Consider the following 16162-nt stretch of genomic DNA (forward strand, 5'->3'; position numbering starts at 1 on the left):
TTTCATATAGCTGCACCGCACATATTTTATTTGCATTAATCTGAGTGCTATTGTGTAAAAACCTAAATGCAACAACTCCTAAACTACAACTATAAAACTCTGAATTAGTAAATTAATGTTTTGTCATTAGCATGACTAGGTAATTATCAATGGCCAATTCACTATAATGAATACACATTCATTTTAAAGCACTGACTGGCAATACAACTATTGTATATCTATTGATACTTAAGCTAGCTAGCTCTGGTCTGTGAAGAGTTAGCAAATTAGCTACTTTCCTTATTTTATTAAATCTGAAATTAACCTGTTATGACAACATTTGGTCATATTCACTGCAAATAATAGGCAAGTTCGGACCTTAAAAAGACAGTCTGGCAGCCCTGTACTAAATTAGTGCCTTGAGCTAAATGCTAGTGTCACAGTGCTAATGCAAGAAGGTATACTTTTTACCATGTTCTTGGTTTAGCATGTTAGCATGCTAAAATTTGCTAATTAGCACCAAATACAAAGTATGGCTCTTTTTGAAGGCATTTGGTCATACCGACTGATGTTTTGACCATGAGGTCGGCCTATATGAGAAGTCAGGGATTAACAAACTTATGCTTCATCCTTAGAGGTACATGAATGTCTGTACTGGCAATCCATTCAACAGTTGTTGATTAATTTCACTAAAAAACACAAATGTCAACCCTAATGTTGCTAGAGGAAGAGTCAGGGAACCATGAATGTATGTACAAGCTTATGTGTCAATCCATGTAATAAAAATTGAGATAGCTTATTTCACTGGATAAGTGAAAACTTTGACTCGCTGGAGATGCTAAAGGAAGAATCCAGGGTTCATCAAACTTGGTAGGATTCATCCCTTGGGGACCATGAATATCTGTACAAACAGAGTGTGAACTACAGGGGAGCCAGGGGGAGCTTGGCTCCTCTTAATTAGACCGAAGTTGCCCTGAAAACATGATTTGTGAAATTTTGGGACGTCTCTAAAATATTGACAATATGCTATTTTTGCCATGCATTACTATTTTTCTGTATTTTCATCATCATGGCTCATGCGTAAAATTAGGCTATTATTGATGTATGATTCATGCATGAGGGTGATTTATCACTGATTCACTTTAATAAAGATACCAGCATGCATGCTATTCTTGCCATCACCATCGCAGTGTGGCGGTGCAATATCATAAACTTGACTCACTTTAACTCAAAGATCAGTAAAAAACAAACTTTCTTATTCCCACTCAGTCTGCGCATTACTTTGCATTTCTCCAAATTGTCATTATTCATTTCTCTCTTTTGTAGTGAGCATACAGATATGTCAAAAAGAAAACAAGGAAGCTTACTCAGAAATTTACCCTAAATTTCTCCCCCGATAATCAAAGTTAGCTCCCCTGAAAGCCACAGCATAGTTCGCACCCTGTTTACAGAATTTCATGGCAATCCATTGAACAGTTGTGGAGATAATTCAGTCTGGACCTAAGTGGTGGACCAACTGACCAACTGATATTGCCATCCCTGGAGCAACATGGCTATAGTATACAAAAAAGTCAATATTAAACGTGTTCAGCATTACTTTTGGGGTTAGGCATGTGTTTTGCGCTGGTGAGGTTAGGATAAGAATTTAGTTCATGTTCTGCATGTCCACTATTGACTGGCACTTGCTGGTTTGGCACCGGTTCAGTAGAACAAGTCACTGTGCCCACGATTTTAAATGGTCTGGCATTGTTTTAGCTTTTTGGGCCAGGAAACAATTTGATGAAAGTAGCAGAAAGCTGCACAGAGCAGTGTTAATTTTGGTCAGAATTGGCCGGATCCCCGGGGCTCTGGTTATTTGCCATTCTTTTTGACACGCTATAATTAGCAAAAAATAGTCTTGTCCATTCCCCTTTATCTCTCATGCTCCTCACTTGCTGTCACGGACGAGTGACTCTGTCTGTTGTCTTTTTGACCAGATGTTGAACTCTGTGTAACCCATGGCTGGATAATGCAGACAGTCCCTCCTCTGCTCACTTCCTGCTGGCACTGTCATCTCTACATCCAGGTGGGATAAAAACGCTTTCAGTCCAATCACTCTTGAATAAAATGAAACATAAAACTTTTATCCAACAGTTTCCTCCAACATAATTACCTCCAGTTTTGAATTTTAAAAGTCAGGACACAGGACATACACTGTCAGGGTAAAATCCCAATGATCAAACTATTCATCAGACATACCCTAAAAGTAGAAAATGTAAGTAAAGAATAAAGTATAAGTGAACTGAGAAATGGTTGTGAGTGGCATTTTAGTGGAAATTGCTCTATTCTAACAAGCAATGAATATAATTAAATATTGATCACTCTGTCAGCTATAGCAGACAACTGTACATTCATCTTACAATCGATGCTAGCAAATGTTGATCTTAACATACAGTGTACAGGTTAACCATTTGACCTATCCAGTTGAGCTGTATTTAAAAAAAAACTCTTAATTAAAAGTATATCTGAGAGCTTCCATTACACTCTTATTCGCGACAAAGATTTAATCCATGCCAATGAGCCAACATGCACATCACCAGAGCCCTGATAGTGGCACACCTAAGTACAATACAGCTATTAATAATGTTATTAGCTACGCCTGTGTTTGACAAGTCAAATTATAATAGGAAGGTCTGACATTACAGGACAAACTAATTTCTTCGATTGTATCTTAATACAATACTCATGTGCCCATACGCACATCAAAAGAGTTACTGGTCACTGTAGTTGTTCCTTCTGTCCATACTTGACTTGAGGCTGGGCACTGTAGTTTTAAGCAAACACTACTCAAACAGGAGTAAATAGAGCATTTGCTGGGGACTATTTTCTGCCATGGATTTGGTGCTTTAGTGAGGTACTTTCAGCAGCAGGACTGTATGTGGGATTGACTCAAAATAAACTACAGTGCCAAAGTTCATGTGTTATAACCTGGCTCAAGTGGCCACAACAAAAGGGAAACACACCATGTCAACATTTAAACAAGATATTTTATAAAATCCAAATTAAACCAAATTAAAGAATGAACTAAGTATAAAAGGCATGGAGTGTCAATACCAGTAGCATCAGTGGTGTATGGTGTGCATGAGCGTAAGATGTGTGTGTGCATTGTGAGGTGCAAGAAATTAAAGGATAACAAAACTAAGGCAACATAACTAAACCAAACAAAAACAGGTAACTGGAGGGGAGAGAAGAGAACGACACATAGAGAGAGCGCTGCCTCAGCTGCAGCCCAGTGTTAATAACCTGGCCACACCAAGGGCCCTAAGGTGACACCAGTTGCCCTAATGAGCACCTGAAGAAACAGAGCAGACAGGTAAATCCTAAAGCCAAACACAGATGACACCATATGGTAATGAAGGAACATGTCACCCAGTGAAACAGTGTGGCTCATTGATGTATTTTTAATAGTTTCTGGACAACTGTAGAAGTCACTGGCACAGAGGAGCTTTGGATACACAGGTAATTCTGGTTAGGATCAGTTTATTGTTGGTTTTCTTTTTTTCCATAGGAATTGGGATATTATAGGTAAACTTGGAAAAATCTGACCCACTCCTTTAAGTTGCCTTTAAGCAAGGTGTCAACATTGATCTTTTCATATATAAACATTTGAAATGGGCCCATATTTCTTTTCTGATGTAATGTGTGCCATAGCTGGTCCCTGTCAATGTAATTATGATATTGTTGTGAGGTAATAGAATTCTAGAACTCAACTTTATGACATAGTGTTTATTACATCACAATAGAATGGATTAAGTTGCCTGTGATTTCTGGATTCTGGACTCATTTAGTTAAAAACACATTGCAGAGCCTGCAGTTTTTCCTTGAAGACGAACAGTTTTTTTCAGAAATACATATTTCTGCAACAGACAATCACCAACTTATAGCTGCTTCATAATTTACAGTTTTACAGACCAATTCAAAGGTAAGTCTTTAAGCCTATATATATTATCATTCTGCATAATGTAGTCTATAATTTATCAAACAATCAAGTTTATTTATCACATGTAATCATATAAGGTACAATCACAGTGAAATGTCCTGCCAGTTCCTTCAATTTGTGCAATAAAGAGTTCAAAAGGAAGAAATATTAATAAATGTATGTGTAGGATTAGTACTTGGTATTGAATTAGTCTTGTGATAGTGTCAATGGACATGTTGAAGGTATTTTTGCATATTTTAATCCAGAAGTCATTATTGGTGATAAAAGATAAAAGTTTGTGTAATTGGACAGAGGTTTGTTTGAGTTTGCAATTTTATTGATGTCCAAATGGGGGTGGTGGTTGAAGGTTGTTATTGGATGTGATGTTTTTTGCCTTGATTACATGCTTTAATTGGGTGTATTGTAAGTATTGCCTCTCCCCAATACCATACTTGCATTAACTGTTGGAAGGTAAGATGTGGTGTAGATGTGTTATGCCTTTTCCCTTCCATTTGGTGCTTGTCATGGGTGATTTGTTGACAAGAAAATCTGGGTTGTGCCAAATGGGTGTATGTGAGCTAGGTGACATTATAAAGTGTGTCATTTTATTGCCTTTACACCAGGCTGACAGAGGTGTGGCTATTATAATGTTTTTGAAGTGTTTCTGCATTCTGTTTGTTCTATATCCAGCCATGAGTGATGATGGTGGATTTTGTGAATCCATTTCGTAATATATTGTAGTTGGTTGGCCAGGTAATATTACTGGATGTTTGGTGCCTCTAGCTCCCCTTGAGTTTTTGATTTTTTTGATGTAGTTAGTTCTTTTCTGGGTTTTTTGTTTTTCCAATGGAATTTTGTTATGAGTGTGTCTACTGCGTTAAACCATATGACTGTGGGTTAGACTGGGATCATTGTGAATTTGGAATTGATTTTTTGTAATATCTTTACAGTAGAGTCTCGGCCCATGATAGATAGTGGTTATGTCACCCAGTGGTTTAAGTCGTCTTCTACTGTTTTTGATATGGAGTGAAGTTGAAATAAAATAATTCTGACAGTATTGGGGATATTTTTATACCTAGATATGTGATATTGCCTGTGGTGAGGGAGAAGAGTAGGTTCTGAGGTGTAATATTCTATATATGCTGCAACAATAGTAAAATAGTTGCTTTTTGAGAGGTTAGAGTAGGCACTTATGATTCTGATAACTTTACATGATTTATTTGGATTTTGTAGAAATAATGGTATGTCATCTGCATAGAGACTGATTTTGTGTGTTATGTTGTTTGTTGTGGTGCTGGTGATGCTGTTATTTTGATTATTATTGTGACTAATGGTTCAATGAATAAGGCAAATAGTGACGGTGAGCGTGGACATTTGGCAGTGTGTACTGTTTGAGGAATGTCTGCTTTTAATGACTCCCGTTTGATCTGGGTGGAGGAGAGATGAAATTGATTGATTCAATTCAAATTGTTAATACCTTACTAATGATTTTAATGTCTGTGTTGATTAATAATAGGGGCTAGCTTGAGCAGAGGGTTGGGTCTTAATTTGGTTTAAGTAGTACTGATATGAGTGCTGTATTCATATGTTGTGGGATGGATTTTGATCTCTTTATATCATCTGCCATTCTGGTGAATAGAGGTGAAAATGAAGTGCTTATAGAATTCAGCAAGGAAACCATTCAGTCAGGGGCTTTATTGTTTGCCTTTTTTTGAGTGCTTTTTCATATCCTATTGATGTTAGTGGAGTATTCAAGACATCAGCCTGATGTTTGTTTAGTGTAGGTAATGTGATTTTATCCAAAAATATCTATTTCTGATTATTTTTGTTCTTTTGTCATTTTTATATAATTTACAGTAGTATGTTTTGAAGATATTATTTATGGTTTGTGGGTCCTCGGTGATATTCCTCACTGAGTCTTCCTTGTTGATATGATTGATTTTTCTTCATTGCCTTTGAGTTGGTTTGCTAGGTATCTGCCAGATCTATCATTATGTATATGCATGTATATAAATGGTTGTAGCATAGCCTTTGTAATAGAACTGTGTTTTTTGTTAGTAATGTTGTCAAGTTGAAATTTGGTTTCTCTGATTTCTTTCTGAGTTTGTTCAGTCGGGTTGACTGCATAGGAATTGTGTAATTGTTTGATTTTCTCCTCCAGTTTGTTTTCCTGTTCTTGTTCTTTCTTTTTCTTATGTGATGAGTAAGAGATGATTTTTCCTCTCAGTATTGCTTTTGACATTCCCCAGAGTAGTATAGGTGAGGTATTTGGAGAGTTGTTTGTTTCCAAGAAGTATGTCCACTCTTTCTTCAAGTATGTGTCAAATCTTTGTCTTGAAGTAATGATGTGTTAAAGCACCATCTTTGGGTGGGCTTAGTTTTGAGTTTTTTGTTTGAGATTAGATTGGGGCAGGGTCTGAAATAGTAATTGGGTGGATTGTGGTGTCGGATATATTGATCATCATCAAATTACTGGTTAGGAAATTGTCAATTCTTGAAAATGAATTTCAAGAATCTGTTGATCTGTCCTGTGCTGTGTTGATGACTGTATTAAAGTCACTTCCGATTATGATAGTTGATGTTGAAAAATCCTGTAGGAATGTTGGTTCATCCGTATTTTGGCCATAGATGCTTGCAATTGTTACACTGTGGCTGTTAATTGTTCCATCGATATTAAGATAGCGTCCTTCAGGGTCAGTGATGGTGTGTTTATGGATTATGGTACTTTTTTATAAATCAAAATTGAGACTCATTTCTTCTTTGAGTTATATGTTGGGTTTTAACTTCTTGTGTTCAATTTCTGATAATTTGGTTTCTTGAAAGTCCTCCTGACATAATGCTCAGAAAGGGTGATAAGTCTGAAAGGTGCACCCAAACATCCGTTAACCTCTCCTTCAGCTGTTTTTGCTTGCTGGCTGCCGACAGCCTCAAAGCAAGCATATGTTGTTTAGCTCACTTGCTACAGAAGCAACAGCACTTGACAAGGGGGTAGGAGGACACTAAATCATTTTTTTACACTGTACACATAATCACATATGCTTACTTTGGATAATTTGGATGTGATGTGATGTGTGATGTGATTTTTCCAACGATATACATATTGTGTGTAAAAACTGCTTTTTTCTGCTCAAACTTTAGCTTATTTGTGTCTGCTTGGATTTGAAAATTCAGTTTAGTCAACTTCTCGGCCACTCCCATAATCATTGACTTAAAAGGCAAGCCTTCAGGGTCTATTCTGTATATCAGCTGCCCCACCGAGTATAAATAGCACTGACTAACTGTAGCCCCAGTTTGTGTCTATCATGTATAACTGCTGGTAGTGTTAGCAAGCTTGATAATTGACGGCGCAAAGACGACGGCATACATGAATTAGAGATTTATTCTGTATCTGTGGCAGTAAACACAACACAACTGTTCTATATTCAGGGCTGATGACGGTAACATTAAATATGATAAACAAACAGCAGCTATGGTTATGCAGTGGTCAGTCGGTGTCCCCTGACCACCCACATCACATACTACATAGCCACGCTTCCTACAGTAGTTGCTCCCCAGTCATCTGTTGCATTTTTTAAATATGCTGGGAGCAGAATTTGAGTGTGTAGTTACCCTTTAACATTTATGTTTTGTAAACTTCTCTTAAAGCCACAAAGCAAATTTTCATTCATTTTACTTAATGTTTAGAAATGTTGATTGTTCCCTCACCAAAATTCCAATGTTTCAATGTCTGATCCTTTTAGTCACAATGGATGGAAGAGGAGACGGAAGCCACAATGGTCGAAATCGTATGTACTTGGTTCTTCGTTTCACACAGACATCTCTGATGTGTGGTCTTTCCAAAAGCAACAAGCTATAAATTGATTTCCATTTTAATTTCATGAATGGTAATGGTAACCTAAATGTCTAAATGATCTCTCAGGTCCAATTATTCCACTGCCTTTTTTGCCAAGAGGAGATCGGCCACCAGCAGATCAGCTTAACCTGGTACTGATTGCCTGGATGGACTTTCTCATAAATCATGGAGAAGAGTTGGGCTTTGGCGTAGTGCTGGGTGTGTTCCAGGGACCAGAGAACCAACATGATGCTGACAACAATGTTAACAATAACAATAATAACAACAACGACAATGGAGACATCAACAACTACAATAATGACAATGACAATAATGAAAATGACAACAATGACGGCAATGAAAACAATGACAACAATAATGTCAACGACAACAACGACTGACAACAATAATGACAATGGCAACATCAACAATTACAATAATGACAATGACAACAATAACGACAACAACAGTGACAAGGTTGTGATTAACTTTGTTAACAACAATGTTGATATCAATGACAATCGTAATGAAAACGCAGAAGATGCTGGTGCTGCGGTTGAGGTTGTTATGGAAGTCAACCAGGATGAAGAAGAAGATGATCCACTGCCTAGAGGATCCAGGAGGAGGTCAAGAGAGGAGGATGGACATGAAGCTGAAGAGAGAAGCAGCAAACATTACCAATGGTGGGACGAGTTTGCTGACAGCAGCTCTGACTGCTATTCTGACAATGATGACATCAATGAAAATGTTGTCAAAATTCCTGGAAACGATCACAATGCAGCTGCTGAGGTTGATGACCCACTGCCTAGCAGATGCAGGAAAAGTTCAAGAGAGGGCAATGAATCAGAAGATTAGAGAGTCAGCAAAAGATTAAGATCACAGGACGAGTTTGCTGTTACAGACGAAACTTGTCACTATCTTGCTCACAGTGATCTGGCTGAAGATGCTGATGCTATGGAGGAGGAGGATGCCAAAGAAGCCAACTAGCAAGTGAGAGAGGAAGACCCAACACCTACAGGATCCAGGAAACAGCCGGGGAAAGACGACGAGGAAGAGGATAGGAGAGGCAGGAAACAATTCAAATGAGATGACTTTTCTGACACCAACAATGACTGACATCAACAGTGACTGTAACTCCCCGTCTATATCAGGGGTTTCCCTGCCTATCTAAATCAATTTGTTAGATAGGCAGGAAAACCTAACTTGTTGAAAATTCCAATGTAATTTTGACAAAAAAGGCATAACAAACTGCAAGGGCAGTATAGCACCCGGACAGTCAACAGCGCACACATGCTAGAGATATCTTGTAGTTCCTCTTCATAAAATGCAGCGGTTACAAGCATGATTTGATTTAATGACTTAATAATTAGCTTTGCGAGACGAACGTTCAATATATTGTGAATACTTTCTACGCCGTCACTCAGAGACTAACGTTAGTGGAATGGACCCTTGAACTCAAACACTAACAAATGAGACTGGTTGACCAACACACATTTAATTACTCCCCTCTTTATGGTTAACATGTATCCTCTCTTTATAGTATTGTCTTAGCCAAATACATATTGAAATTATAAGTGTTTTGCATTTACGGTAAATTAGGCTTTGGGTAAGATGGTTACAAAGACATGGCTTCCTCCAACAAGTAATCATCAGACCCCTTTTGGCACCCATTTGCTGACTGTCCTAGAGAGAGGATCCCTCTTTGAACAGGCCCTGGCAAGGTTTCCTCCTTTTTTGCCTCATAATTATTTTCTTATGGTCATTGAGGGTCTAAGATCAGGGTGGGTGTCATTTTTTGAATGTAGTAACAAATTAAACAACATTTTAAAAATTTAAGAAACAGCTGTGACTTGCTGACTCACTGTCATTGTTTTCAGATTCTGAACTATAACAGTATTTGAAACAAGAGTACAAAAATGTTAGAAAATGTATTTTTAAAAAGTAAGTTAAGGCTTGGTGTCAAAGAAATAAACAGGATAAAACTCCTGAAGCCTTTAAGTGGAGTAGGTTTTGTAAACCACATCTATGTAGGTCATACATACTCAATAGGCAGACTCTGATCCAGATCGAATAACACTTTAATCTGGAGTGGGAACAAAATTTCACCGCAACCTGTCCTAGACCGTTTTTTAAGTGACACACCGCTATCACGTCACCTCACCTTTAATCTTTCAACCACTTGGTCATCGCCACTGCAAGGTTGTTGTCAGATGTAGGAGATCCATTTGAAAAAGTGAAATACCTTGTTCAAAACTGTCCTATATACTATAATAGAAAGGTTGACAGTGCATACTGCACATTTAAGTGGACTGAGAAATACTTGGCCATAGTGAAGAGTGGCAACGCATAACGCCAGGACGAGACCAAACATAACCCAATTTGAGCAAAAAATTCCCCAGAACACAGAGTCAAAATCATCAAATCAAACCTCCAGCAAAATAATTGTAAAATAAATGACATTTTTAACAATGAATACAGCAAAGACCTCATTCTGCAGCAAACTCACTAATGAACACTTACACCAGTATCTCCACCTGGACATCGCACTATTTTTATGCCCAAGTTTAAAGGCTAACTACACACTCAAAATCTGCAGGCACCTCCCCATGTTCATGAAAGAAAAATAATATTCATGATGAGATATAATAATCCCCTGTATAATAACTACAGGTTGTTTTGAAAATATAAAGATGCTTAGTGCAGCCATTCTCAACCAGTGGGCTACAGAGTGCCAAATCTTTTGGGCTGCGCAGGCAGTGGTACAGCCAAATGGTTAGATTAAAATTAGAAATAATTACAAAGCTACTTATTTTTATATCTAAATGTGCTCAAGAAAAGAAAAAAAACATTTGCAGCTCTTGTACCACAGTAAAGTAAGGTGGCTTTCAAGAGGACGTGTGCTTAATTGCCTTTTTGAACTGAGAGTGCACACATTTCTGGAGGAGTAGCACTCCCCTCTTGCTGAGCATTACACTGATATTAACCTTTGTGCAAAACTGGCCTACTTAACAGAAATACACTCACCGGCCACTTTATTAGGAACACCTGTGCAATCTAATGCAATCCAATACAACAGCTCTGCCATAAATTTAGCTTATACATTTTCAGTTTTTGTTGATGTTGTCAGAGAGGTGATAATTCTACTTTATGTTTAATATTGATATCATAGTGGGTGGTGGTGGTACACTGGAGGGCAGAAACAGCACAGTGTTTTTGGTTTCAGACAAAATTTAGGGCTTCAAGAAAAAACTTATTCTTTGGAACAGAAGAGTCATTGAGGGACGATTTGACACGTAAGCCTCTCACTTCAACATATCCAGTGCTATAAGCCATTATTTGACTCAATCACACTACTTCCCAGAGGACCCATAACATAGTAACCTTTGGATTTCGGGCCCTTTCTCTGTGGATCCTGCTTCAGAAGACATGGCTCTGTCCACTGTGTTGGAAAATGAACTGATGGAAGTATCAGCAGACAGCAGCCTGAAGCTTCAGCTCACACAAGTTGACCTGGCTTCATTCTGGGTAGTCAATATCCCTCTCTGTCAAAATGGGCAATCAAATTTCTGTTGCATTTCACCACCACCTATTTATGTGAGCCAGGGTTTTCCATTGTGACTGTCACAAAATCAAAGGCAAGGAGCAAACTGAAAGCAACTTTGAATGCTACTCTGCGTGTCAGCCTCTCACCCATCCCACCACGACCTGACCTCGTTATTTCCCAGAAGCAAGCCCAAGTATCTCACTGAGGGTAAGCAGAATATTTATTTTGGTGATTGCAGCTAAAAGTGGCATAACACATATTTACAGCCCAGTTTATTTTTTCTCCTTTTTTTTTGTCATGTTTTTTTGTCTCATTTATTTGGGAAGGTGGACCTCGGAAATGTTTTAACAATCAGAAGTGGGGCCTTAAGTTACAAAAGGTTGAGAGCCCCTGGCTTAGTGTACACAACAAACCTGTCTAAATTTAGGTGCAGTATATCTGCCATTTTCAAAGAAGAGATATTTATGTGACTGTTTCAAGATGATAAGTGATTTAATTTTTGACAGGAGAAGTTATATATTTTGTTGAGCTGTGTACTTACATCATCCCAAATGTTTCCAGCAATGTTCAAACTCAGAGAAATCTGTAATTTTAATCAAGGTAATGGTCCGTTTCATTTGGTCGCCTGTCAGGCATCATATCATATCAACATTGTGGTTGTCCACCAGAAGCTGTCATAAATTGACTTTTTATCCAGTTTTAAGCCACATTTTGACGATACACTTTTTAGATCTTGGTCATTTTTAAGTATATCTTTTAACAGATGAAGGATTTTAGTAATCAGACCTCTGGATCTAAGTAGTGTCTAAGTATCTAAGATCTAAGTATCTAATCAGAGAAAAAAGCAGAGCAAACATTTGTGGAAGCTCTGTTTGCAGCCCCTCTGAATGTCCTGTGTCCGCTGAACAGCAGGGATGAAACACTGATTTTTAATATGAAACTGCTTTATTCAGTGTTTTTACTGGTTTTAATCACCGAGTCCGTTTGTTTTGGAGAGGAGGAGACCTCTGCAGATAATTTGGCTCTCAGTTAAAACCTCCTGAATGATGAACAATGAAGGAATCTTAACCTGGAGAAGCTGACTGCAATGATGGCAATGTTGGTTGTTTAACTATGAAGACAACAACTCCCATGATCCCATGCTACTTCATGATGTCAATTTTGTTATTGTTTTGATTGAGAGACCCCGGGCAGCAGAAAATTACATTTTGTGTGTTTAAACAGTGTCTAGATTCCCCTGCAATCTAGATCTGAGAAATAAAGTAGTTTAACAGTACAAGTAGTGTACTATTATCTAATGTACTAGTATCAGTAAGTATAACAGTAAGTATTAATAAGTAGTAAGTATCAATATGTGTTTATGTACAGTATATCAGTATGTTTGCAGGGTGGCTACCTGTATGTTTCTGTGTGGAATATGCACAGGCTGTAAAAACAAATTTCCTGTAAGACAATAAAGACTATATAAGTAGTAAGTATTAGTAAGTATTAGGTTGATATATTTGGGAAATGTACATATTTGCTTTCATGCTGAGAGGTAGATAAGACTGATACTGCTCTCCTGTCTGTACGCTAGCTTAGGTTTAGGCTTAGCTAAGGCAAAGACTGCAAACAAAGGAAGGCAATTATCCTGGTTTTAACAAAATCTGCCTTACAGCACCTAACTAAAGTCCACAGTGGACTTTAGTTAGTGGACTGTCCACTTACTAACACTGCACACTACAACATCTGATTTGTTTAATCTGTACAAAAACCAAAGCTAATCTAACCAGCTGTTGGCTGCATCTTGATATTTAGCATTCACACATATAAGTGGTATCCATCTTTTCATCTAACTCTTGGCAAGAAAGAAAGTGTATTTCCCAGAATGGTCAACTATTTGCTGCAATTGAATGATAAACAGTGTTGTAGAGTTCAGTATGTTGTAGCAGAGGGACCTTCTGTATTCGACTGTGTGTGTTTGAGTACCCACGAGTGCGCCAGAGAGAAGGAGAAAATAGCATCAGCAAAGTCAAAAATATTTTGCACCAAAGCTGTTGGCTACTGACTGGAAATTTCAGTCTAGGTTCCTCTCCAAAGAGACATATTTATTAGATGCACACAACACACAATTTAAAACAATAATTCAACATTTTGGCATACGCTTTTTTTTTTCTTACTAAGAGTTAGGTGAGAAGATCAACACCTCTCTCATATCTGTCTGGTAGATATGAGGCCACTGCCAGGAGACCATCAGCTTATAAGTAAGCTAATGGTCTGTTACCTCTAAATTCACTAATGAACATGTTATATGTAAGTTGTGGTTTCATGGGGGGGGTTGTCATCAAGACTTGCCATCATTGTTACTATGCGATGTAGCAGAGACTTCAGAAAGGTAGTGCTCCCAGCCAATATATAATCTGGTGCATTTTATTTTACATTTTACATAAAACTCTCATAAAACTCTCGATGGACTGTTACGACCTGCAAGGCGTGGGTGACTGAAGGGGATTGCAGAGTGTACTTGTTTGCTCATTTGCATATTTGTTTATTCACTCATCATTTTCTTCTTTATTGTATTGTATATGCCAAGAAGTTGATATCACTTATGAGCACTAAAGGTTGTTTTTTGCTAGATTGGAACTAGTTTGTAGAGACGTTTTTTCTGAACAAATTGGAAATTAAAAGTGTTTACAATTGTTCCAAATGGCTTGAAGGTGGACATGAAAAGCTGGCCGTCATAGGGGGGAGATATGACATCATTTAAATGCGGGGATAACGGCTCATACTTTCAAAAAGTCTCTCCTGAAAGACATTCATAATGTTACAGCAGACAACTTCACGTTAAAAGTGACTGCAATGGTCAGGAATGTGAAAAGAGAGCTAGAGAGAAGTTAAAACCCTGATGACTTTCTGACCCCTACACTGCTGGCCAATCACTGCTTGAAGTGGGTATGAATATTGGATTGTCCAATTTTAAAAAGTTGTGTGGGGTTGAAGTTTGCCCACACACCATGAATTTGTAATGACTGACCCAACAGCAGGTCAATGGGGTTGAAAGAGGTTATTAATTATCAATAAATCCAGATACCAACAGGCTTTGTCCCCGTGCCAGCCGCTACACAGATTAGGTCAGGACCACAAGTGCAGTATATGAGCAGGGTGCAGAGGAAATTTAGCCTAATCCATTTTTCCTTACAAAACACACACGAACATACAGGATATTACAGTAAAATCAATGACTTTCATGAAAATTGATTGTAGTTTAGCCCAGAATCACTGACTTATTTTGCCTAAAACTGCATCTCTGATTTCACGCACAGTGCAGGTTGTACTCACTGCACAGAAAGACAGCATCTGCTTTGCATTCCCCTGGGATCTACATCTGATCTTTGCACATTTGACACAGAAACTCAGGCCATCAGATATGGATTGTAGTTCATGCAGCGTGGTGGCAATGTGAACTTGAAGACCATCATTCCACCAGAGGACTTGGCTCTGAGCTGTAGTGTCAGCAAGCATACATCTGAACATGCCCTTGAGCGAGACATGGCTGTTTTGCATAAGACCCAGTGCTCTGACCTTAAGGTGGAGGGAGAAAAGTGAAAAGATAACCCTCCTCCAGGGATCAATAAAGCATTACATCCCATTCAAATCAGGTTCCTGCTCCTAAATCCAGCTGTAGACTCAGCCTGCAAAACCTGTGATCTGCACGTCAATCTGATGTGCTCTGAAGATCTTCCCTCCACAGGGTGGCATGGTTTCACTACAACACACAAACAGTGGCTTTGAAACAGACTTGATGATTGACGCTGGCAGCTGGTGAATCCTGATGCCAGACAGCGATTCCCATGGCTGATGCACACAGCCAGTGTTCGCTACCAGATGACTATTATCAAAGGGAAAGGGAAGATTGTGGAGGGAACTGAGGTATCAGGAGAGAGGTGGCTATTTGTCACATGAGATGTCAGGGGCCATAAAGGCCGAATGCGAGCAGAGCTAGAGGGAGAGGCACAGTGGTGAAATAAGAACAAATGGTCCATGTGCTGATACGCCTGGGCAGACAGTGGTGGTGCCTACAGTTTCAGACATTGTCACTATATCACTTCTTGTAGCAGAGGGACCTTCTGTGGTAGACTGTGAGTGTTTGAGTACGAGTGCTCCAGAGAGAAAGAGTCATCAGTAAAGTCAAAAAGATTTTTTGGCCACTGAAAAAATCTCAGTCCAGGTTCCTCTTCAAAGAGACATATTTATTGGCTGCACACAACACAAATTTAAAACAATAATTCAACATTCTGGGAAATATGCTTTTTTTTTTTCTTGCTAATGAGAAGATCAATACCACTCATGTCTGGCTGGTAGGTATGAGGCTACAGCCAGGAGACCGTTAACTGCTTGATTGTAAGCTAACAGTCTCCTGGCTTACTGTCTAACAGCACCTCTAAAACTCACCAATGAACATGTTATAGTGGCCATTGCCATGTTCCAAGTTCCTAGGCTGCTTAATCTCCAAAGTATTATGTATATATCAGTGGAAGCTGGTCCATAGAGGCAGGGGAGGTTGATCCTCCTCTATTTTTTTGAGAGGCACAAGGGAGATCAAAATATAAAAATGGATGTTATAACATGGATACTTCATCTCCATGAAAGAAAGAAGAAGATGTCAGATAACGTGAGTCAGATACAGCTTCTCTCTCTTTGTCTCTTTGGTCGCTAATTTCATCTCTGATGGTTAAATGTCTCTGTGTGGCTGTTGTGTGAATTTATCTCCTTAACAAGAATGCAGCAGAGATCATATAATGTGTTGTGGGTAACGTTAGTTTGCTTGTTGTCATTCATTCCTTTTTAATTGAGTGGTTGTTCAGTCACC

General features: G+C 38.5%; 1 long non-coding RNA gene across 1 annotated transcript; it reads left to right on the forward strand.

Moving 5' to 3' along the window:
• The first annotated feature begins 1495 nt into the window (after positions 1–1495).
• On the forward strand, positions 1496–9698 carry LOC137172443 (uncharacterized). The gene is made up of 3 exons (XR_010924980.1): positions 1496–3940; positions 7678–7722; positions 7857–9698. It is a non-coding gene; the product is annotated as an uncharacterized lncRNA (long non-coding RNA).
• The last annotated feature ends 6464 nt before the right edge of the window (positions 9699–16162 follow it).

This window comes from Thunnus thynnus, chromosome 20, assembly GCF_963924715.1.
Source record: "Thunnus thynnus chromosome 20, fThuThy2.1, whole genome shotgun sequence".
NCBI lineage: Eukaryota > Metazoa > Chordata > Actinopteri > Scombriformes > Scombridae > Thunnus > Thunnus thynnus.